The 24,097-nt window shown below is 43.3% G+C and overlaps 1 protein-coding gene across 2 annotated transcripts in view; it reads left to right on the top strand.

Annotated features, from left to right (window-relative positions):
- Positions 1-737: 737 nt before the first annotated feature.
- The window catches only part of RHOBTB1 (Rho related BTB domain containing 1), a 48,496-nt gene continuing 25,136 nt past the window's right edge, over positions 738-24,097 (top strand). The window contains exons 1-2 of one of the 2 annotated variants that reach the window (XM_077183384.1): positions 738-1,214; positions 5,582-5,677. The gene's annotated coding sequence lies outside the window, so the exon portion shown is untranslated. Of the gene's footprint in view, positions 1,215-5,581; positions 5,678-18,149; positions 18,372-24,097 lie in introns of those variants that run through there. The other variant, XM_054637345.2, reaches the window with a different exon arrangement.

The raw sequence follows: 24,097 nt of genomic DNA, 5'->3' as shown, positions 1-24,097 counted from the left end.
TCTCTGCCATTGAGATAGGAGAGCAGCTTGGCTGCAAGCCCAGCCGGCCTCTCTACCTGCATTACTGCTGGCTCCTGCTGTCCTTAGGCCCTGTGTCTCAGCCCTTCCCCTTCCAGAAGGGCTGTGGTGTCAGAAACTCCCCGTGACCACCACTAAACATCACCGATGTGAAGCACTGGCACAAGGGCCAAGTGCCTGGCCCCCGCAGTCCCCCCAAATCCTCCTCAACAGCACAGGATGACCCAGGGTAGAAAACTGAGTCCAAGACCCTGAGTAAGCAGAAAATTCCTTTAACACCAGGCTACTGGGCCGCTCATCAAATTTACCTACGTACTTCAGCAATACGTTCTCCAACCGTTTTAAATGCCTGACGGAGCTGGATTATTTACGGTGTCCCGCTATTATTCTTTTAAAGACTTCTCTTAGCATATTATTGATAGAGAGGTCAGACACCCTGAGGGCAGTGTAAGGGAAAGCATCCTGAGCGGAAAACAGGCTTAACGTTTTTTTTTATCTACGATTCGGCACGAAAGTTCTGTGTGGGAATCTGAGGCGAGCAGTGCGGTGGGATTTACTCGTCAGCAATGTTAAACACAGGAGTATTCACAATTCAGGGAGGCGCACACACCTTGATCCACATTTCATCGTGCAGATGCTCACACGGAGCAGGGAGGAGGCGGCTGGGGACCCCACCCTCTCGCGCACGGAGGTGATGCCATTGCGGCCGCTCCCCGCACGGGGCCCCGCAGGATTTCCTGCCTCCGCAGCCCCTCAATTCCTGGAAACGCTCTCTCCCGAGGGCAGGAAGGGCGAGCGCGCCGCCGCCGCCGGCAGCCCCAGAGCCCCGTGAGGGGCGCGGCGACCCCCGGCCCCTCAGAGCAGAGCGGAGCGGCGCGCGCCCTTCCCGCCGCCGCCGCGCGCGCGCCGCTGTAACGGCCGCGGCAGCAGCGCCGCGTGCCGGGGCGCGCTCACGTGACGGCGCTGGTTGGCTGGGACGCGCGCGCCCGCTCCGCGCTGGGCACGGCACAGAACGGCACGGCACAGAACAGAACGGCACAAAACAGGACGGCACAGAACAGAACAGAACGGCACGGCAGAGAACGGCACGGCACCGCAGGGCGGGACGGCACCGCACCCGAGACACCGCACCGCCCTCCGCACCCCGCTGAGCGTCACTTGTGTCTTGTCCCCAGGCGGTCCCGCTCCGCCCTCAGGTGAGTGAGACGCTGCGGCCCCGGGGCGGGCGCGGGACGGGCAGACGCCGCCGCCGGTCGCTGTGGGTGACCCAGCGGGGCCGGGCGCCGTGGGAGCTGCGGCGGAGGAAGGAGCGGCGGGTGGCTGGGGCACCGCGGGGCTGGGACCGGCGGGCCGGGGGCGCTCCCCGTTCCAGGCCGGCTCCTGACAGGAGCCCCCGGCTCCCGCTCCAGGACGGACTCCGCACCTGCCCGCCTCGCCCTGATGTCCCGTTCCCTTCGGCGGTAAGGTCAGAAATGCTGACGGCTCGCTCGGGTGTCAGGCGGTCCTGCTGCATCGCTCCTGAGCCGTTCCATACCGTTAGACGTGTTCGCTGATTGCCTGGTTTCTCACGGTGCACGCAGGGCGCTGGGTATTTATCACTACATCTGGCATGACTTTTACGTGCTCTTGCAGAGGACTTCTGTACAAAATTCATCTTGGCTAACTCCTGTTTGTGAAAACTAAACGGGCAAAACTAAATTCTCTTTGTATTTCACTTTCTGGGTATGGGTTTGGCGCATTTGCCATAGAAATGAAACTTTCTTCTCGTGTAGAATCTCCAGGCACTTTCTACATGCACTTTGTTTGAAAAGCAATTTGCTGAATTAACATAGCATGCACAAAGATAACTTGAGTTGACGTACTAGCAGCGTACCATCTATCTCGTGAGCAGAAATGGAATATTCCTGCCCTTAGGTTCCTTTTTAATCTTAAATTATTAATGGTCCTCTGCATAACAAGAATGAAATTTGTAATTGGTACAGAGTGCAAATGCATGTAGAGAGCTGGATACAGGAGGAGCTGGTTATAAAGAAGGACGTGCCTCCCTAAAGGAGCTAGCAGGAGAATGACGTTCAAGAGCTCTTTCTCTTCCTTACAGTTGTTGAGAACCTCTGGGGAGAAGCAGGAGGCCATACCTAGCCCAACTCTTCTGCAGCTCTTGGAAAAAAGGAATGACAAAAGGGAAAACCTTTTCCCTATTTGGGGAGCATAGGAAAGCTGAGCTTTAGTTACTTGCGCTTTCGTTTAGCAGCTGTTTAACTGAGTTGTTGGGGGTGCTCTTAAGATAGGGCTAGTGGCAGTCATAATATCCCATCCTCTTTTAGAACCTGATTGTCAACTTCACACCCAATGTTGTCATTTGTACTTAGTTAAATGGAAATATTTGTATCACACTTCATCATGTTGTTGTCTGTGTAATCAATACAGGAAAAAGTTCCTGTTTCTCTTAGAGATCCCAGAAAAAACATACCAAAACTGAACTAGAGAGGGCAAAACACTTGCATTTGCTGTTTATCCAGCAACATTAAAGGTTTGAATGTACGTTGAGAGGAAATGTTGGTTTAGGTATCAATGGGAAGTAACATTTCTACTGTCTGTTCAACCATGTAATGTAGAGCAAGTGAGGTGTGTCATAGTAAAGATTACAACAGTGAACTAAGGTTCTGGTCTTTTTTCTACTTAAATTTCTCCCAGTATTTGAACTTTTAAAGGCAAAAGTTTGAAGAGAGACCATATTAAGCAAGTCAGAAACATAAGGCTTAAAAGCGCTTTTCTTCCATGTAATCCCTCACGGTTTGTTGAAGAGACTTGGGGCAGATGTGAATTTGTGAATTTGTGAATTTGTGGTGTTACAGAAACTGAAACCAATGCACAGAGGTGATGGGCCAGTTAAAGGAAGCTTGTAAAAAAACTTGAGAGGATAAAATTCTGCAATATTGTTAGTTTGGTAATAATAATAATAATGATAGAAATCCCCAACAAACCAAACAGGAGTGGGGCAAAGACTGGATTAGCTAAGGCTTCTGAACAACACAAATTTGAAGCTGAAGTGGATTTGAGGGAAAAACCGGGCTGAGATTTCTTGAGTTTTCTGTAGTGTCCGTGTGTATGAGGAGTGTCTTGTCCATCACATAAGAGGCTTCTAAACCAGATTAGACATGACTGTTGGACACAAGGAGTCATCCAGGGAGCCCAGTGTTCCACCTGGCCTCCCTTGTGATCCTTCTGGGCCTGGTTTGCACTGCAAATGTTTCACTTGCCAACCTGCAGCAGGTGTTCTGTTCCTCACCTGCCTATTTAAAAGAAATCCCCCTCTTTGGAGAATTACACCATGCAAGTACATCCCTCAGTGAATTACTGTGTGTTCCAGCAGGTTTTAGTTTCCCTCAGCCCACGGTGACCTTGCTGCACGTCCTGCACACACGGTGTGCTCGTTGCTGTGGGTGAGCATTAGCTCAGGTACTGCCTGCCTGGGTGCAGAGCAGATGGGAGAGAGAAGGAAGTGCACCGCCACTGCCAGAGCTGATGCTTTCTCTGCAGGCACACAGGGTGAGGGTCACAGCAAGGCAGCTCTCTTCTGAGCTGTGAGCTCCTCCAGACTCTGGGAAGGAAGGTGCATGTAAGGTTTAGCTGCTGTGTTCCTCTGAGTGCAGATCATCATCACAGAGAGAGATCTGCGTCCACTACCATGGTATGAGAGATGTTTGTATTTGGAGTTGTAATAGGGTAGAACAATGCTAATCAAGAACTCAGCTATCTTCAAAACCAGAAAGTGGAAGACTGAGGGGCAGGGGGATGAAGGCCATAAACTTTTATCTGTGAAGTGGAACTTTTAGGCTTATGCTTTAGTAATGATGAAAATCAGGTTTAGCTACATTTCTATCTGCTTACGTTCTTCAAACAACTGGTCTCACTTTACAGCATAACAACGTAAAAAATATCCCAGCAAGCAGGAGAGTCTTAATGTGGCCTTTAATAGGACAATAATGTAAATGATTAATGATTGATGAAAAAGAATTGTGAATGAGCTTGTGGAAGGGCTTTACATGTCTGTGTGAGAGTAAGAAGGATCTTGATATATCCTTGGAGGTCATATCTGTAGATTTTAATGAGGGTGAAGCAGAGAAAGGCTGTTAGAAGCAAATGAGATCTCAGTAAAGTAAAAACATAGAAAGCTCTGTGTTTATGATCAGATAAACCAGATGCCCTTTTTTTAGTTTGGTTTTTATGAAAAGAAATGTTCTGAAAGAAGCTGCAAGTAACTTCTGATCTGCCATCAATACTCAAGAAACAAGTAAACAGTTACAAATGGTACGGTATCACATAAGGTATCTATTTGAACAGTTTTAGAACCCTGAGTATGCTAATGTCACTAATTAATAATTTGGGGAGCTGTTTAATTGTGGGTTAAAGCTGTTATTGTGGGGCTTACGAAGGGAGCTGTGTGGGCCTGCCTTGGAAGAAGTAAGGGTGAGCACAGTAGAAAAGATGGTGAGAAGATTCTCCACAGTAGTAGCTGCATGAAGCATGGCAGTTCAGGAAGACTGATATGTCTTTGCCACTAAAATGCTTATTGATAAGTAGCAAAGGGAAGGGCAGGACTCTTAGAGGACATAAACATCATGCCTCTAGCGCTAGTCTCAATTCTTGTGGCTTGTATATTCCACAAAGGTGGAATAAAGTGTTACTTCATTTTCTGTTTGCTCTCTCTCTTGTGTTGTGCTGGGTATCTACAGAAGGTTGTAACTTCTGTGAGAAATTAACTTCAGTTTAAATTCAGTTCTGAAGTGATCCTGATAAGAAGGGAGAAGTGCCCAGTGGGCCACTACTCTGTTCATTTGAAGACTCTGCATTTCACTGCTGCTATTCAAGCTGGCCTGAACCTCTGAAACCTACTTGTGCCCCTGAGCTTTGCTTTTGAGGCAGCATCTGAGGTGAAATCAATGTTATTCCCACCTTCGGTTCTTGGAAAACCTTCACCTTGCTCCTGGATGGGAACCAAGCCACAATAAAGCAGGCATTTACCAAACCCAATGAAGGACATTTATAGTTAATTTCATTTGTTATCAAAGGGGGGAAGCAACAAGAATTCCCAGTTCATGTGTCATCAGGCTGTCAGCTCATATTTTAGAGTCTTGTCACCTTGAAGGTAGCCAAAAAATCCCTCCTCAGAGTCTGTTGCCTAAGAGAGAGGAGCTGTTTAACTGGGATACAGCAGTGTTAGCTTCTGACACCTAAGGTGGTTTGGGTTTTTTTTTAAATCTAAATCCATAAGGAAATTATTCATGAAAAAGCTTCATTTGACAGAGTTGTGTCAATCTCCAGTTATGCCCAAAAGCTCATCAAGCTACCCATGATTTCTTCACTGCATTGGAGCAAAGAGTTTTAGTGAAGATTCACAGTTTACTTGTTTGAAACTTTAAAAGACTGTTTTGTTGACCAAGCAGGCCTGTTTTTCAATATAAAATGCATCATAAAAGATGTTGTTGCTATTGCATGTGTTGTAATTTTAGGTTGTAAATAGTAAAGTTTATTCTTTTTTTTTTCCTTCTTTCCTCCTTAGGAGTGCCACGTTAAGAGAAAGACATGAAGTATTTTTAATGACATTCTGCTTTCGATCAAGCTGCTAAAAATGGATGTGAACATTTTCTCCTGTGAGGTAAGTATTGACAGGGAGAAATAAAAAAAAAACTGGCTTGTTTCACTTAGTGTTGCTTGTTACCACTGCTCTTCTGACCAGCAGCTTTTGGTCAAGTATTTTAGAGTTATAACATCTGTGTCTTGGCAAACTTTGTACCAAAAGTCTTAACTGAAAAGTCCTACAAATAATAGTTTCATTTACAGGATTAGTCAGCTTTGTTCTGATATTCCAGCAGATAAAAACAAATGTTGGTGTTGCAGGGCTGGTAATGAGCAGCTTCTGCACAGAGTAGCTTTTGACCCAATGTCAGGCTTTTTTCCAAGCATCAAAGAAACGGAAGCTGCAAAGTCTGATTTTCAAGAGTGAATACTCACACAGACTAACTGCAGGTGCAGGAAATGAGCGAGATCCTGGGATGAAGGAAGAGTTTGCACCACAAACCTGCACTTTTCCATGCATCCAGGCAGCTTTCTCAGTTCTGCACTAGGCAGCCTAGGGAAAAGTGGGGCTTTTGCCAGCCCGAGCTACAGGTGTATATTTATATTGCTTTTGTCAAGCATCACAGCCAGATCTTCACAGTTCCTGTGGTAAGTATGTAAGTTAGTTAAACCAAATACATGTCCTTAATTTAGGATCAGGGAAAATTCAGGTTGTAAGGAACCTCTGGAGATCATAGAGTCAAACCCTCTGGTCACAATTTGAAATAATCAATGAAAGTAGGTTATTTTCATCCACTGGCCTTCTCAGTCTGTTACATGTTTAGAAGTATTAACAAAATATGGATTTATAGCTTTCCATATGTATTAAATGTACATTATAATAGTGCAGATAGGGACATAAGACGCTACTAAAATTTGTCAGAAGGGAGAATGTTTTAATTAAGACAGGATTGCACAGGAATGGTCTATTTCTCTAAACAAAGGAAACAATAAATCTCTGATGTGTTCATTTCTTGCAATTGCAAATGAAACCTCTACAGGTCAGCTAATACTGACCTAATGTCATACTGCATGTATTTTCAAGACGGGTTCCCTGCAAGAATTACCCCTTCCCAGGCATCTCTGGGGAATTGATTTATTTACTTCCTCTTGTAAGCAAAATTGGTTTCTCATAATAAAAGGAAGGGAAGTGAACATTGCTTATCCTGTCTGAAACATGTCACTGAAACATTTCCTCTGAAGTATAAATATTTGTTCATGGGAAAACATACTGACAATGTGAATAAAAATAAACATCTTGTCAGGAAGCTTAGGGAGCAATCTCCCCCCCGGGCTCTAAAAGTAAACACAAACCAAGCATCCCTCCTCCCCCCATCATTGTGTACTACCAAGCAGAACATTCTGTGAGCCCTCGGAGCAGCTACTTCCACTGTTTTGGCCAGGGAGGATTATACAATGAAGGGGTTAATCTTGTCAGGAGAAAGACATTTTTAGCATTCAGAGCCTCATAGGAGGGTCAATGAAGTGAAGAGACACTTGGTTTACTTTGGATTTATGCTTATCTCAATGTGCTTTGAATTGATCCCTCAAAATTGGTAATTTAATAGCTTTAATAGTTACATTAGTAATTTAATGAGCCCCTTTCAGGACATCATCAAAGACAAACATATACTTTGTGAATAAAAATAGAAGCCATTTTATAGGCAATGCAGTTCCTGAAAGCCAGTATACACTATTACACATATGCAAGTTGTGATTGTCATGGTTTAACCCCAGCCAGAAGCTAAGTACCATGTAGTTGCTTGCTTATGTACAAAAAGGTAAAACCTGTGGGCTAAGGACTGTTTAATAATTGAAATAAAATATGATAATCATTGGAATTAAAAGGGAGAGAAAAGAAAGGGAGAGAAATAAAACCCCAGAAAAACAGATGGTGCACATGTGCTGGCTGAGACCCAGCAGCAATTGGCAGCTCCCAGTTGATTCCCCCAATTTATACACTGGACATGACCTTTTAGGGTATGGAATGTCCCTTTGGGCAGTTTGGGTCACCTGTCCTGCCCTGCTCCCCCTCAGCTTCTGGTGTACCTGCTCACTGGCAGAGCACTGAGATGTCTCAGTTTGGAGTGAGCACTACCAAGCAACACCTACAACACCCGTGCGTCATCAGCGTTCTCATAGTGAGTCCAAAACACAGCTCTGTACCAGCAACCAGGAGGAAAATTAACTCTAGTCCAGCTGAAACCAGGACAGTGATGCTATGAGTTATTTAATATGCATTGACTGATCTCACCATCAAAAAGTACCTATTGAGAGAAATGGCACACCCAAGAATCCAAATTTCTCTTTTCCCCTCTGCTCCCAGTGTCAAGCCTTGCTTCCCAGACTGTTTTAAAATGGATTTCCGAGTAACGTGTATAACTCATGTAGGTAAATTACAGAACAATATTCTCAGAAACTTGCTGTTTCCACACCTTTTCCTGTTGTTTCTCTGATTTGGTCTTACTTCTCAAAGTGAATATATCTGCAGGTCTGAAAAAAGCTAACTTGTGGATGGGTATGTGCTTGAATCAGAAAATGCTGCCTCTCTGGAAGGTGTGTCTTTGTAGAGGTGTTATTTACTCCTTAATATCCCAGTCAAAGCTTATTTGCTTTTGGGCTTCTGTGTCACTTGAGGTATTATGAGACAAGTAGTAGTAAATTTAGCTGTCTGGGTAAAGAAGCTACTGCTCTCTCAGAGATTAGTGTCTTCACAGTCAGTGGAATAAAATAGCTACTGCCTCTACAGTGCAATCTGGCACTTGAATATATCTGACAATTCAGAATGGTAAATACAAAGTTCTGGACTGTGCAAAGCCAGCAGAGGGGTGTGTGTGCAAAAGTAACCTTCAACAGAATTAAATTTGTCAGAGAAAATTTTAAATTTTAAAACTGCTTGAACTAGTTCTTCTCAGACTTATGACTGCTTATGACTAGAGATTAGAAACAAGGACTGCCTTGTGTGGGTGAGAGGAAGGGCAGTGTTGCTGTTTGTTGCTTTTGATCTTTGTAATTAAATTTATGTTCTCTAGCACTATTTATCATACTGTTGAAATCCATGTTTCTGACTTTTTCATGGGATTTGCTGTGCTTTACATAAAGAAGAATAACTTTTTCACAACACCTATGTAGAATCAGGAACAATTTGTTACAGTTAGGTGAGAAAGAAGAAAGAAATTATGCAGTTCTGAAATGTCCATTAATTCAGGGAGCTTAAAAATCAAGGTACCCAACATAAGAAATCAAAGCTGGGATATAAAATCAGTGCTGTTACATCAGAATTCTTATCAGCTGGAATTACCTGTCTCTCACACCTCTGGAAGCAAGGTCCTAGTACCCTCAAAATGAGGATTTGCAGTAACAAAAACATAGTATGGTACCAGTACCTGATCTTTAGCTGCTTTTTGTTTTCAGCTGCTTTCTCAGTGGTAGAATTTGCTTCTGCATGGTCTCCTAGATGTGCTCAGCATGGGCAGGCGTCCCAGTAATTGTCCTGAGCAACAGGTGCAGTTTACACTTGAGATGGATGTATGTATGGGGGTAAATAAGATTAATACCTTTATAGTTCTTCTCTTCTCCTGTTACCCAGGAAAAGAACTCTTGCTTGACTCAGAAAAGACTTTAAAAATAGAATGCTACATGTCTTGCTACTTTGTTGAAAGAGAAAAAAACCCCTTCTAGTAGAATTTGTGGTGCTTTGGCAATATGACTTTCAGCCAATGAGTGGATGAGAAATTTCAAGGCACTAGAATATCTTTGATTTTGTTAAAGCTCCCTGGATGCCTGATTAGCTTCAAAACCACTGCAATGGCTGGTTCTAGTTTGTTTTTAATTTTACAAAGGTATAGTCTGTTCCTGACATATTTAAATGCTGCAGTTATAAGTGTAATTGGAAGGTGATGTCTTTTACTAAGCACTTTGCAAATTACACAGTATACACACACTCCTTTAAGTTCTCTGATTTGTGCCTAATCTGTAGTTCAAACGTGTAACAGTGATACTTCTCAGGCAGATCCTGGAAGTAGTCCTACACCCTCTGTGAAAACTGCAAATATATGCAAGAAGTATGTGATTTCATGGTTGATAGCTTTTGAATGGTAGCATTTAAAAGAACAAAATCCTTCTTGGAAACTATTCCTAATAAACATAATTAGGGAAGTCTCATCAAGCAGCCTGTGGTGAAACATGCAAACTGTCTTTATTGCCTGCTGCTTAGACTTGGAATCACTCGTGTGTGTTTTCTTGTATGGATCACTTGTGTGCATTCTTCTGCAATTTCTGCAATTACCATTATCCTTCAGCTACACCATTTTTCTAGAATTTATAGGAAGTGTTTCAGGGAGTGAAAGATATCCATCAGAACCAACTCTGGTAATATTCTTTTTGCATATGGTTTATGATCTTAACTCATTAGGGAAACAAAAAAAAAATTGGAACTAAATTTGTTTAGCATATTGAAGTAAACCACTAAAATACATGAGTGGTGTTTGGAAAGTAGAAACCTTGTGTTGATCTAATCCAGTTTCACCCAATGAATTTGTTGTGTTGTAAAAATACAGGCTTTGCAAGGCAGTCTTTGCTAGTGTGACTAAATCATGTCAGTAAACTGGGGTAAGGTGGTGGTAAGAGGCACAAGGTCTTACCTTCCTGGAAAAGCTTTCTCTTTCAAAAAGTGAGTAGTTCCAAGGTATAAAATACAGAGAATGTAACAAAGTTTGAATTTTAGTCTTGAATTCATAAAATCCCACAGTGTTGTTACTGTGTAGAATCACACTGTTCAAAATAAATGAAGAATTGTACTGTAATCTTGGGGGGGATTGTAATCCAAATAAGCACACTCTTTGAATAACCTAGTGAAAAAATAGTGAAGTTACAGGTGCATCATTCATTTCTGTTTTGTTTCAGCTGCTTTAAGTTATCATCTTTCTAGGACAGGCATGTAGCAACTAATTCTGTGGACTTTTTCTTCTTGAATTACTCCCCAAACTGAAGCCCGGAGGAGTCCCTGGAAGCTTTTCCTCAACTCTTTCAGAAGGATTTATATCAGGCTCTTAAAACCATAACTGGGTCTTACTTTCATGTCTAGCTCACTATGGGACAGAGGTACAGAGGAGTAAGTTGTAGCTAATAGGGCTGTTTCTCTAACATCAGTGATGATGAGATTAAGCTGCCTTTGATTCTTCTACTTAATCCTGCTCTGTAGGTTTGCCAGCCTATAAAGATCAGAGTATGGCTGGTGGCTGCTGCTCTTGTATATAAGCAATGATTCAGAGACCAGTAACACTAGGCTTTGGCAACTGTGAAAAAAGCAACAAAATCCACTTTGTTTTTCTTCCCCTCACCCTACCCAACGTTTTCCAGTTCCTGTAACTAGAGGTCTGTGTTCAAGACTTGTCCTCATCATCTCTTTATACCACCAATAGAAGCAACTCCAAGCAGGGGTGGCACATTGTTGCAGAGATCTCTATTTGTGTATTGCTCCTGTGGAATTTCTGAAATCTTTGACCAATATTTTAGCTTCTAAAATTTGGTCTACATTTTGTATCCTCCTGTGTTTAAATCTCCTAGCCTTTATTAGTGATTAATGCAATCCTCAAAAGGCAGAGAGAACATTTAGAATGCTTGGAATAAAAAGGGCTGATCATTTATATACGGTTTTTAAAGCTCAATAGCTTAGATCAAGAGTAAGAAGCAAAGACTGTGTATGTCATTGAAAACCTTCTGTAGCTGTAGTATAAAGATGTTTCAAGTCTTTTGGAAACTCAGTTCTCAGAGACAAGTGAATTTTGACTGATCTATATAGAGAAGAGATGGAGACTGACAGCTAGCCACAAGGTCAGACAGACAGACAGAAAATCTTCCCCAGCTGACTGTTTGCTATGACTCTTATTTCATTCCACAAAGGAGTTCTTTCCATTCCATTAACATCTGATTAGATGGCAGAAACATTTTAAGAAGCTCTGAACAGTTATGCAGATGCCAGCACTATTACTTCCAGATTCATTCCCTTGCCAAACAGCAAAATGACACAGTCAAGAAGAAATCCTCCTACTAGTCAGTTTTTTTCTATTTAGGTTTGGGAGGTTTTTTTGGACGTGTTTTTATAAGTTGATGAAATCTTTTGTATCCATATTGTAATCCTGAGGAGCGAGAAGTGTGGAATATAGCAAATACAAGCTGTTGCAAAATTGCTCCCATTAGAAGAGATTACACATGTGATACAAAACTCTGCCATAGAACCAATTCTTAAAACAGCCTCATCCTCTCTGGGTTGGGAGTGCAGTGAGCCATAACTCTGCCACTTCTTCCCTTGGGAGACTCTTATATAACTGCTCAGCTGTTTCTCTTGCTGTTCTTCTTATTAAGCCAAAATTTTGTTTTGCTTAATTGTATCCTGGTACACCTAACTTTGCAGATTGGAACTGTTCAAGTGGATCCACTCCCTTTTAAGACCAGACCCCGCAGTCTGTAGAAAGAGAAGGATGCCAGCAAAGGCTGTTTATCAGAGTTTAAGGGCCATCAGAGAGACTGTGACAGTACAGGTGAACAGGCTGGGACATACCTGGCTCGGCTGAGTGCCCTTCCATCAGTGGGGACAGCCATGTCCAGGGCTGCCTGAGGCTGAGAGCAGTGAGGAGGGTGAGGGCAGGGCTTATTCCCCTCTGCTGGGCACTTGTGAGGTGGCTGCTGAGAAACTCTGCTCAGGCTTCACTGTTCTAAAGAGAGATTGACCAACTGAAGACAGTGCTGCTAATGATAATAGTGCCCTGAACCAAGGGCTGCTGATACTGTGGGGGAACTGAAACATGAGATGCGCACAGACACACTGAGCGAGCTGCTTATCTAGCCTGGAGAAGAGAAGGTTAAGAGGGCATCTCATTACTACCTCAGGTAGTCACAAGGGGTTTTGGGGAAACCAGATCTTCTCCATGCAACAAAAGGACAAAAGGCAGCAGTCACAAGTAGCAGCAAGGAAGGTGTAAAGAAAAAATTTTCTCACTGTTGTAAAAAAAGCCATTTGCATAGTGAGTGGCTAAGCAATGGAACATGTGGATTGGAGATTGTGGACTGATTGTCCTTAACCAGATCTAGCTTTGAAGTTAGCTCTGCATTGAGGAGGAGTTTGGACTGGATGACCTCTGGAGGACTCTTTGCACCTAAAATGATATTCTGTTTTGGAGTGAGGTGGAGAAAATTAGGGTCTTGTAATTAACAAGATTAAATATGGAAGCAGGGAAATGCAAAAGCCAATATCCTACACATAATTAGATTGAAAACTAAAGCATTGTGGAAATATAATCCTCTGAAAAAAAATGTAGATATTTAATTTTTATTCCAAATTATAAGTATTGGCATTTTCCTTCTGTAGATGGTTTCTTTCCTGTTTACTTGGCTGTTCAAAATACATGCCTATATTAAACCTTCTATATCCCTTTTCTAGTGAAAAAGAATGGGGAAATATAATTCATAAGGCAAACCACTGGTGCTGTATATCATTCACAGAATGCTCTAACAAAATCTGGTGCACTGCGGGTTTCTTAAGTGACAATGGTCTTGCACTATATTTAGCATTCAATGAAGAACTGAAAAAAACCTAACAAATAAATGTATAGTGGTTTGTGTTGGTGTCTAGGGAACACAGTGACGGTATCATTGTGTGTGTTACATGTCTCCATCTCTGAGAATTAAGACAAATGTGTAGAAAAAGGGACACAACTGGCCTAATCGATTTGCATAGCTGGCTGAGAGCAGATGTTGATGTCACTAAATAGAGACACCTTACGTCAAATGCTAACCAAAGAGAAGAACAGACTGGGTACAATGTGCAATAGTTTTGAAAAGAAGGCTAATTAGGAATGCATGAGCATTTGGCAAGAGTACATTGCAGCCCTGAATGCAAACCTTTTAATACAAAAATTGTATTGACAGGAAATGAGTTGAATTTTATTTCCATGTTTATAGAGTATATTCTTACATAGTTTTATTCAAGCCATTTGTTCTCTTTATGAACTTTTTATGGATAAAATCTAATGAAATATATTCTAAACCATTACAAAAGTAGTTAGAAATTATTTTGATCTACCCACGTCACTGAAGTCTCTAAGCCTAATTGTGGGGGAAAAGTAGACTACAATGACAGGAGCTGGTAATTCTGATGTTTTAATTCACATGCTGCCAGCTGGCTGAGACTACACATACCACATGGAATGGGTGGATGGTGAAGTCCATAACTGAAGTACCACATTTCCTTATTTCGGTTGTACAACATTCACTCATGTTCTCTTTGTATTGTTGAAAGCAAATTTCATGGACTGAAGAGAGCACCTTCTGTCCCTGTGGGATTGCCATATGCTATGTGGAACCCATACAGGACAATTTAACTTACTTTGTTTTTCTTAATTCCTTGTGCATTTAAATTATTTCCACTAACATTTTTTTATCCTAACATGTTCCTAAAGTCTTCTAATATGAAAGGCCCTGCATTCAAGGATAAGGGAGAGAGAGAAAACTCTAGGATGTCCTATACTATTTGGTTTTGGGTTTGGACAGTCCCAGGCAGTCTCTGCAATGTCAGACCTGCCCTCTTTTAGTGAACAAGCTCAGTTCTGTAACTGTCCCTGCTGAGTGGTGTTGGTGTAGCTTGTCATAGGAAGCTGCATTTGTGCTTGGGTGTTGCAACCTAAAGCAGAAGGGAAGTAATCTCAATTGTCCTGAATTAAAAGCTTGAGTGGGTCCTCAGGGGGAGCAAAGAGCCACGTCACCACATTTTTAATTTTTTTTTTTAAGCAGACTGTACCTAGACATCCAATACAGGGAAGAGCCTCTTGGTCCTACATAGCCCTTGGTTCTGGGATGTAGACTTTCTCAGAATGCTAATAAACAGAAATGTAAAATCTAAACCCCAGAGTTACCATGCTTAGATTATCAATCCTCTGCAGATGCAGCAGACTTAGATTGTGATGGGATGGTGAGAAGCATAGGTTTCCCTTCCAGAAGAGTTTGTCAAAGAAGCTAAACCAAATGCTTGTAGTCCCTTCTTCCTGCACTTCCTGTTATCCTTGACTGGGGTTTTTTCAACCTGTCTCCTCCTGAGCCTTTCTCTGGTGTCTCAGAAGTGCAGGGGATGGAAGGGCCTGAGGGCACTGAGCTTCAGCATTTCTGAGCTGGTAGAAAGTTCTTTAAGGAGTTCTGCTAACACTGCATGATGGAGCAGCCTCTGGAATTAAACTGACTCTCAAGATCCAGGAGTAGAAAGGTTATTTGTAAACTCAGTTACTGTCTGTGCACAACTGATGCTCTCTCCTGGTGTTTTTTAATCATCTGAGAAATACAGTCTCAAAACCAAAAGGTTAGTTTAGCCCCAGAGTAAAAAATAATACATTGGAGCATATGGGGATGTGGATTTACATTTGTCCTTTCAAATGCATTTTATAATTTAGCAAAACTAAGATAATTCTAAGTAGAATTCTCCATGGGAATGAATGCATTTTTAAATTATTATTTTAGTCTGTTTTTATCCAGTTGTTCTCTCAGTTGTGAGATAGTGTTTAAAGCACATAACTGAGCTGCAGTGACGGAGCTCGCTTGGCAGCCCATAAACATGTTTTGGAAAGCTGTATTGACTTGGCAAAAGCAGACTGTAGTTAAATGCTACCATGGTCCAATGCCATGTCCTTTAGGATTGCTTGCAAAGACAGAGCTTATTCCCTTCTCCCTTTCCCTCTAGCTGTTATTCCCCCCTGAAAACAAACAAATGAAAATGAAAAATCCAAGCTGGCTACCTGGAATACTTGACCATCCAAATGAGTAAAACTTTACCATTCATGTATTTTTAATGCTTATGCAAAGTCAGTGGGAATATTTGTGGTTTATTACTGTGCTTTCTTGTACCAAAGCCTAGAAACTGTCAGTTGCTCCACACCCTATTAGAGATGCATTCCAACCACTTCTCAATGTGTCACTCAAGTTTATGGTCAAAACAAAACTGTTTGTTTTAAAAGTTTGGGAAAATGTAAATACGCTTCCATACAGGATTATGTATCAGAGAACAGAGAATTTCTGATTGTCCTGGGGTTTTATTTCATACTTTATACTGGAAAATCTGAATTATGTAAGAAGTTTTACATTTGTGGTAGGAAAGCAGTGAATGGTAAAAATTGCTGTAGATGGTCATTAAAATGGAAATGATATAGTAGCATGTACCTATTTCCACAGCAGCAGAAGCCTTTATTACCCTTTGATGAAACAGGAAAAAAGAGAGAAACTTGAGACATTTTCTTTATCCCCATCAAAAGCAATGCCCTTGTTCTCTTTCTCCCATTTTAACCACCTGACTAATCTTTGTTATTGCTGTATTTTGCTAAATTTACTATTGTGCACTAAAAATAACACTTTCTTCCTGTCCTCTTCTCCCCCCCTTTTTTTTTTTCTGTAGAAAAGCTCTGTAAAGAGCTGGGAATCAGATCTAAAGGTTTGTGGGGTTTTGTTGGCTTGGTTTGGAATTTTTTTTTAATTGCAGTCCAACACTTCTTGAGTCAATATCATGGCAAGTCTGGTTGCTTTGTGTCAGTTTTCTCTGACATGATGCTAACTTACCTGTTCTCACATTAGCACTCACTGTTTGCAGCAGTGATAGTCTAGGTATTTTTAATAGAGACATGGGTTCTAGCTCTGATTTTTCTCCAGGAAGTTATCATTTAGACTGTAGAAAAAAGGTACCAATAAGGAATTAAAAATTGACATACTGAAACAGTTTAGTAAAAGGAATACCTTTTGTATAACACTGCTTTTCCCACCCTCCTGAATTGAGTGGGATGAACATGAAGTTTTTTTGTTTTCCTAAAATCTGTGTATCTGAGAGACAAGTGAATATATGGGGTTGTTGTTCTTGCACAGAATGAAAAATTTAACTCTCATTTGTGGAGAAGAAAAATTCCCATAGAACTTGAAACTCAAAAACCAGAAGGTAATCATACTACACATTTTAAATCTGTTTACTTTTATTTTTACTTTTTGTTGCCTGGATTATCAACTTGATATTTCTTTGCTTGTAAGTAGATGTCTGAGTGAGAGTTCTTTTGCTTTCTGATGCATTTGTTTTCGTCCATCCAAACTGTGCAAAGCTAGGAAAATAGTATTTGCCATGATTCCTGTTGTTCTCCTGCCCCTAATAGCCTCCTTTTATAGGAAGTTGCAAACTGTAATTTGTCCTGACATAGATGTACTCAACTGAAAATTGTTGCAGTCTGACCTGGTTAATGTAAGTTTGGCTTCTAGGTATTTGAAAAATGTAAGTAATTGACTATAACCAAATGCATTTGGATACTGTTAACCTTTTACTGGTACAGATAACTATTCCTGTAAGTGGGGTTTTAAACATATTTATAATCTTTACCTACAAATTACTGTCTTAATGCTACGAGACTGTGCAATGTGTGAGACCAGGTTTCTGTAAGAGAATACTTTTTGAAGAGTGACTACTTTATAAATAGTCACAGCTATGTCAAAAACTGTCCTTAACTGTGCAATTGTGCCCATGCCTCTTACTGGTTAGACAGTTTTGTTGATGTCAAATGGTAAACACAGAGCCAGAGACTGCAATTTAAGCAGGGAGCCAGGTGTGGGTTGTAACACACAGGGCCTGGAGCTGCTTTCACTGGTTTGAAAACACCAAGTCTAGATTGTCATTGTAAGAGAAAGGGAGGTTGTGGTCTAATTGTGATGTGTGTATTTTACTTGAAGCCTTCAAAAACTAGTGAGACTAGAGACACGTGATTTCAAAAGCTATCAGCAGCACCTAAAGTAAGAAATCACATACCCAACTTAGGGCATCATCCCGGGAGGCTTTCAGGACCTTTGCACTGTGACTGTATTAACAGTATTTACAGTGTATACGTATAAAGACGTATGCCTGTGGTGGGGTATTGCTTTGATTTCAAGTTGTTTCGTGTCCGAGCTTTTACCGTGCGAGGCCATGGCAGAAAGCCTGTGCTGCGGGCAGGGGCGGGATGCTGCCGGCCATCCCCGCTGCGGGCCGTGGGGCAGGGGCGGGATGCGCCCGGTAATCCCCGCTGCGGGCCGTGGGGCAGGGGCCGGATGCTCCCGCATCCCCTCTGCGGGCCGTGGGGCAGGGGCGGGATGCGCCCGGTAATCCCCTCTGCGGGCCGTGGGGCAGGGGCGGAATGCGCCCGGCCATCCCCTCTGCGGGCCGTGGGGCAGGGGCGGGATGCGCCCGGTGATCCGCGCTGCGGGCCGTGGGGCAGGGGCCGGATGCGCCCGGTGATCCGCGCTGCGGGCCGTGGGGCAGGGGCGGGATGCGCCCGGTGATCCGCGCTGTGGGCTATGGGTCGCTCTGCCAGGCGGGATGCGGGGGCGGCTCCATCCTCCGCCCCTTTACGAGCGGCCGCGGTTTCATGAATGAAATCCAATCGCCGCGCTAAAAATAGACCGGGGACTGGCACGTCACGGCTGCCGCTGGCCCCGCCGCCGCCCCAGGCAGCGCTGCAGGGCGGGCCGGGCCGGGCCGGGCCGGGCGGGGACCCCGGCGCGGGGCCCGGCGGGCGGAGCAGCACCGGGGGCGATGCCGCCTCCCTGCCGAGCCGCGGCGGCTCCGGGCGCTGCCCCGCCGCCGTGAGGAGCAGCGGGAAGGGGGCGCGGCGGCTGCCGCCACCCCCTGCGGGCCGGGGCCAGCCCCGCCGCACGCAGCCCGGCCGCCGGGCGTCCCGCCCTCCCGGGTAGGTGCCGCGTCGCCCGGGCGCGATCGTGCTCCGAGTGCCGGTGTGCGGGGCAGGGGCCGCCAGCGGGTCCGCAGGGGGCGGGTGGCGGCGCCCCGCGCGTCCCGTTTGCCCGCAGGTGCTCTCCCGGCTGGTCGGGAGAGAGCAGGAGGTGGTGGCATCCTCCCCTCCTCCGAGGACAGAGAGGGCTGAGTCCTTGGTGAAGCAGATCTGCCTGGCTTCCTTTTGCAGCGAGGCCACGAGGTGCAAGGCAAAAATAGACGGGTATGATGTGCACGGGAAGCACAAACCTCCTTGCGCTTGGTACCTCTGAGTGTCACTTAGTGAAAACCCGAAGGATATCTTTTTCCCTTCTTTTTTCCCTTCCCCTTTCTTTCTCCCTGCTTTGTCTGTGGAGTCTACTGTGAGCTGCTGTGACAACAGCAGGAGGCTGTTGGGGGGGTCTTGTGGCACAGATTATCAGGTGTCTATGTCGGGACCTCTCTGTGGGCCATAGAGAGGGGCTGTAGAGACAAACAGGAGTAGACCTTTTAATCTGTGTAGTCAACTTTTAGTAGGTATTGTGGCATCTGACATCTAGAGCAATAAGTCACTGGACATACCGAGGCAGACTAGGTGGTGGAGGAGTTGCTGTCTGTTGGTCAAGACACTACTCTGAAGGCAACAATATACTTGTTTGAAAAATTATAATAATAAAAGAAAGCCCTTGAGGTTCTGCATATGGTCACAGCAAGAGCAAGGAAGTGATGCCAGAATAGTCTCAATGACTTTGTTCATCCTCAGTTTGTGTACTATTTCAGGACACACAGCTGACTTGAAGCCAAATGTTCAGTTGAGCTGTAATAGCTTGAGATCTACTAGAAACTGAGGTGGAAATTAGCTTTTCCAGTGTGCTTAAGGGGAGTCCTTTAGCTGCTGATCTTTCTAGGCAAAAATAATGCATGTGGGGAGAAACCCACCATTGATAGGATCATGCTGAAGAGTTGTCATGACTGCTCAGTGTAAGCAGTAATATTTCAGTACAGGCTGTATTTCAGGATCAAAAGTCACACCTCATGGAAACGGAATGGCTTCAATTCTTTCAGTATTTTTCTGAGGTACTCTTCCATTAGGTTATGCTTTTCTTTCTGTGTATGTTGCATTTGCACACCTGATTCTATGTCTCAGATATACAGTGCATCTACACACTATTAAAGAAAAAAAAAGTGATTTCAGTATTTCTACTAGGGTTCTCTATCTAAGTGACATAATACTTAATGAGCATAAGATCTGGGACAGGCTCAGATACACAGAAGTATTTTTATCCAAGAAGAAATAAACATCAATTTTAGCTCTGGGAAGCTTTCTAAAACTCCTGCCCTTTTAAAACTCCAAGCTTCATAAATATTGTAAAGCATTAGGCTGAGAGGAAGAGCTGATCACTTGAACAGTAAATCCTGATGTTTGATTCTTTGTTAATACATTTTATTTGCTGGAAAAATACCTAAGTCCTTTATCCAGATGTTACCCTGTGCTGAAGGGGATGAAAGGACAGGAGGAGAAGCAAGGGAGCAACAGGTGTTTGACGTGCTCCTCCCTTGCTCCCTTCCTTCCTGCCAGAAAAGTATACAAATATTGTAGAGCAAACTATGTGCTTGGGGAGGGGAAAAGGAAATGCTCAGGTGTCCTTGCTGCATACAGCAGACTTGCAGAGCAGCTAGAGGCTGGGTGATTGTATCCTTGGATCACTGATTGGGTTTCCATAAAAGAGCTCAAAACTTTCTACTGAAGGAGTGAGTGGTGCATGAGCTACAATTGGTGCACCTGCAGTGTGTGTGCTCATAGCTGGGGCTCTTTGGCATTACAGACAGGTCATGAAATAAAAATATGGATTCCCTTTTCCTCCCATCCAACACTATTCTACTTTTCTGTTTTCCTCTCCTTTCTGTCTCACATGAAACACAAGATAGCAAATTCTTTCTTCTTTTTAAATTATTTTTTTCTTTGCAGATGAGTCTCTGTGTGGCACTAGACATTACAGTAAACCCTCCATCTGTGTGCCTCCTGCACTACTCTGTTAATGTTGCTGGATTTGCATTTGAGACATAAGTGCAGAACTTGACCCATGATCTGAAAATAGCATTTACCTGAAGTCTGCCATCCTGAAGTGTTTGCTGTTCCAGTGAGTGTTTAGGTCCTTGGGTGGGTTTTTCCTGCTGTCATTATGAGGTCTCACTCTCCTTTGGTAGTTTCCTAGTGGTAATAGTGTCTGGGAATGAATAAAAGCACATATAATGTCTTTCTAAGATCACTGATTAACAAAGAATAGAATGCATAAGAAATGTCACATATAGTTCAAGAAGCAAGAGCCTGATTCTATCTTTTGGAAAGAGAACAAGGACAGAAGGTGAATTCAACAACTCTCTGTGCTAGAAGGTCACCAGTGTCTCTGGAATATTCCATGTTTGTAGCTCTAGTGAAGCTCGATAAACATTTTCCCCACAGAAATGCACTGAAGTTGTGAGAATGCCTTATTTGGTGGTGATTTTTATTCTTTCAGTACTGTTGGGAGCACTGCTTGGGAACAGCATCCAGTGTCAACACCTCTTTCATGTGTGTGTACAGTCACTAACAACCTCTGCTAAAGTATCAGTAGTTTAATACTGCACAAGCATCTTAATTACATAAGAGTAATATCAGGCATTTCATGGAGTTTATTATCATGAAACCTGGTACTGTTGAGTCAGACTTTTCCAGGGACCCATCTTCCTTTAAGCTTTGAGTTTTATGTGTTATCCCAGGTACTCTTGGGCATGGCAGTCATTAAGGATTCAGCTGCAGCTTTACCCCAGTTATGTTAATCCAAATACCAAAGAAGGAATCAAAGCACCTGATGCTCTAGCTACACTGATGCATCATGTGATGCAGTAGCAGGGGATCTGTGAATGAAAATATTGGTGCTGAGGACCCAGTGTCCACACTGCACACAGCTCAGGGACAAAGGACAGTACTTCAGACTGCCTTTAATCTGGTCCCATGGACTGAATGCTTGTCACTGGTGGGTGGCACACCTTCCCTGTCAAAATTCAGTTTATGCACTCTGGCTGCACCTGATGTGAACCAAACCATGGAATATTTGATTCAAAAATGTATTCTTGAGCTGAATTAACATGCTGTTAGCAGTGCGCCCTTGTCCAGCTCTTGCAGCTTAGTTTTCTGTTGCAGAAGTAGGACTGATCTGAGGACTTTGTGCATTTTATGGGTGGCTGCTTTAAAAAGTGCCAGCTGTTTGGTGATGGTTATCACCATCAATGGGTATTGTACATTCTTCAGGTACTTGGTTCTCAGCCACTTTTATTCATGTCAGCCACAGTTAATTTCAGTTTGTGATGATGTGACAGATTGTGACCCACAGCAATGCCAGATCTTGGTCACTGCATAGTCCCTTGTGTCTGCTGTGATTATCTCTGGTGAGTGGAATGAACAGTCAGTTGTAGCCAGGTATATCTGGAATCCTCACAAGATGCATAGGCAAAACTGAAGTGCCAGCCTTAAATCAGTCCTGTGCCAGCTCTAGGGATGTTTCCCCCTTCCCAGGGGTAGGTCCATTTATGGGCACTGTTTTCCACATCTCTGTGCACACCAAGAAAGAAGAGGCAAAAGGAGGCACAAGGGACTGCCTTGTGTAGTAGACTCTGGAAAATTGGTGAAGGGAGGAGTGGCAGTGCTGCAGGCTCTGCCACCATGTAAAAATCTCATTCCAGATTCCCACACATGAGGTTTCTGAAATGGTTAAATGTCCTTCACCTGCCATGTGGGTTAATTTCTAGGGCAATGATCTCATCTCAGAGGATATCCCAAGGTATGTCACAGGTCAAAATAATATGTAAGCTGCTCAGTGTAATCAGCTTGTTGATTTCTGCCCTTCAGGTCTTCCTGAAGAACTTGTCACATACTTGACATTGCTCAAGTCTAATGCTGAACTCTCATTTGGGTCTCTTTTTGGTTTAATAGACTGTGTATAACACAAAACCAGGTTCTTGTGAGCTGCATTTTTTTGAGGAGGCTCAGGAGAATCTGTTATTGTACCTAAAATTGAATGTTTTCATTCTTAGCTATTGAGCTGTCTGCCCTCAGCAGAGGGCAGTCTGTTTTACACATTGTTATGTGGCAAGAATTTGTGTTTTACTAGTATCTCTGATTTTTGGGCATCTGAGGAAATGCTCATTCTTACTGATCAGAAGTTTTTGTGTCATCACAGAGGTAAGCTGGACTCGACAAAGGATCCTAATAATTAACAGAAACAAACAAATCTGGAGTCATGCAGGCAGAGAAAGAGCAGAGTGACAGGCATCTGATGCAGCAAACCAGGAATTATTATTCCCTGTCTCTGCAATTTCTGTGAGGGTTGTGGTGATCATTTGACTGAGAAGTTTTCTAGCAAACTTAGAGACATCAGTTCTGTCTTAAAATTTACATCATCATTAGGGGCTGCTCCTTTCATTTTCATGTGAAGCCATGGTCAATTTTCCCCTCCCTTTAAAACCTGAGGGATACAGTGGGGATTATGGCAGCTGAATGGAAGCTTCTGACAACTTCTGTCTAAGAGGTAGCATCCAGAAATGAATCTGATGCTTATTGATCAAAAGCTGACATGAAAGAAGCTAGTTCAGGCAAGTCAAATGGAGTCATCTCTTGATGACAGCCTCAGTGTTTAACTTCTCCAGCTGTATCAAATTTTAGCATCATTCTGAGGGATTTATTTCTTTGTTGATACTGGTCCTAAGCTATCCCAGCACAGAAGAAAAAGGGTAGAACCAGATTCTGCCAATGTGGAAGATAAAGGTGTTTCTGTTGACCTGCACTCTTGTGGGCAGCAACAGCCAGGGTTATCTCATTTATCACCTTGTGCAGTGAAACATTTCCATCAGCTGCCCTTCTCTTCCTACCCATGGGAGAGCCCAGCGTCTCACATTTGCAATCAGGTCAGCTTTAGAATATAAGGGTTTTTCTCCTTCCCCAGTCATTGGTATGTCTGTTGTTTTCTTCTGCTGATGGACCAGGTAGGGCAAGTAGGTGATAAATTCCAGAGTTAATCTTGAATGTCTTCCTTCTGAGGTAGTCCTTTCAGTCTTTCCATGTAAACTGCCAGAACTTTAAACAATGGCAAAAGGGTAATGCTACTTCATCCTGGACAAGAATCCAGCCTGATATGCATCATGCCCACCCTTGTCCCCTGGTGGCCTAGTGATCTGATCCCACCTTGAGTCTTGCTACCCTTTGTCACCAGGTAGTTCTTTGATACTGACCAGAAATAGTTTTCCTTTTGAAACCAGTCTCCCCTACAGGCCTCCTATGATTTAATAAAATATTAATATTAATATATCCCTTGTAAAAAATGTTTTGTGATGCTCTTTCAGCTGCTGGTAGTTTATCTGTTGCTTGATCCTGTGTTGTGATTAACTTCACAAATACACTTGATGTGGCCCTAAATTCATTGATTAAATTGAGCCAAACCACAAAATAGCCTTTTGGCCCTTAACCTTTCCCCAAATCAGAGCTGTCTGTGAATTCTGCACTCTTGCACAGGTGAACACTGAGTTCCCTCTGCTTTGTCCCCTGGCATATCTGTGTTAATCCACCAAAGATTCTGAAACACCACATGGTGGGTTATATATTGAGAACGAACATTTCACACACTTCTTCTGGCTCATGTGCTCGTTGGTCCCTGCCAGCGTGCTGGTGCC

The sequence above is a fragment of the Agelaius phoeniceus genome, chromosome 9 (assembly GCF_051311805.1).
Source record: "Agelaius phoeniceus isolate bAgePho1 chromosome 9, bAgePho1.hap1, whole genome shotgun sequence".
Lineage (NCBI taxonomy): Eukaryota > Metazoa > Chordata > Aves > Passeriformes > Icteridae > Agelaius > Agelaius phoeniceus.
The sequence above is the reverse complement of the archived record's forward strand: the minus strand, read 5'-3'. Positions and strand labels throughout refer to the sequence as shown.